Below are 1,262 nucleotides of genomic sequence, written 5' to 3'. Positions count from 1 at the left end.
GTCACATGGGCTTGGGAGGAGCCCCTGGCTCCTTTCTTTTACCAGTTCCGCCTATGTGAAGATAAATCAAAGGTCCTGCTCAGCCATGGCTGGCTTCTCTTGGAAGCATGGAGGAAATGATTCCTCTGTGTTGACCCTCCTCTTTGTAGACTGGACACTGGTTCAAGTCCATCTCATGGGATCTCCATGGCCTCCTTGATCAAGAGGACAGGTGATCCACCACAGAGGTTTAACATCCAGAATACATAACAAACTCATTTTTTAATATTCTCATTTTTATTCAAAAGCTGGACTCTTGTCATTGGCAACAATTTCTTTTTTTTAATATTTTATTATTTTTATTTTATGTGTATGTGTGTATTGCCTGCATGTAGGTAAGTGCACCCATGTCATGCAATGCCTGTGGAGGACAGAAGAGGCTGTCGGGTCCCCTGGAACTGGAGTTAGGGACAGTTATTAGCTGCCATGTGGGTGCTGGGATTTGAACCCGGGTCTTCTGCAAGAACAGTCAGTGTTCTTAACCACTGAGCCATCTCTCCAGCCCCAATAAAAGCTTTTTAAAGTTAAAAAAAGAACCAGTCATGGTGGTATATGCCTTTAATCCCAGCACTCAAGAGGTAGAGGCAGGTGGATTTCTGTGAGATTAATGCCAGCCTGGTCTACATAGAGAATTCCAGGCCAACTGGGATTATAAGGAGAACCTGTCTCAAAAAAAAAAAAATCTATTTTTTTCCTTAAAGAAACAATTGTTCTTGATCATCTTCAAGCAAATGTCTTCCAAGAGCCTAAGTCTCCAGAACCAGCTAGTTGACCTGGTAACTCAAATGCCCTGTGCTTTTCCATGAGCCAACATCTTGGATGTGCTGTACATGTGCTTCCCCCCGCCCCCCGCCACTTCAGGGTCTCACCACGAAACCCAGGCCATCTCAAACTTGCCATCCTTCTTCCTCCACCTCCACAGTGCTAGGACTTCAAGTGCACATCACCCTGCGTGACTGCAGCTCCTGGAACATGAGAAAGATGTGTGCTGAAGAATTGAGATCAATACGTTTAAGCCTGTAATCCAGCTACTCTGGGGGCCCAGGCAAGGGGACCAAAAGTTCAAGGCCTGCCTGGGCCTCAGAGTGAGTTCAAGGCCACCTAGGCAACTTAGATCCAGGCTCAAAATTAAAAGTAAAGAAAAGTTGGGGACATGGCTCAATGTAAAGCACTTGCCTACCAGATGCAAGGTCCTATGATCTATCCTTAGTGTCCAAAAAAAA

The sequence above is a fragment of the Nannospalax galili genome, unplaced genomic scaffold (genome assembly GCF_000622305.1).
Source record: "Nannospalax galili isolate Female #2095 unplaced genomic scaffold, S.galili_v1.0 scaffold332, whole genome shotgun sequence".
Lineage (NCBI taxonomy): Eukaryota > Metazoa > Chordata > Mammalia > Rodentia > Spalacidae > Nannospalax > Nannospalax galili.
The sequence above is the reverse complement of the archived record's forward strand: the minus strand, read 5'-3'. Positions refer to the sequence as shown.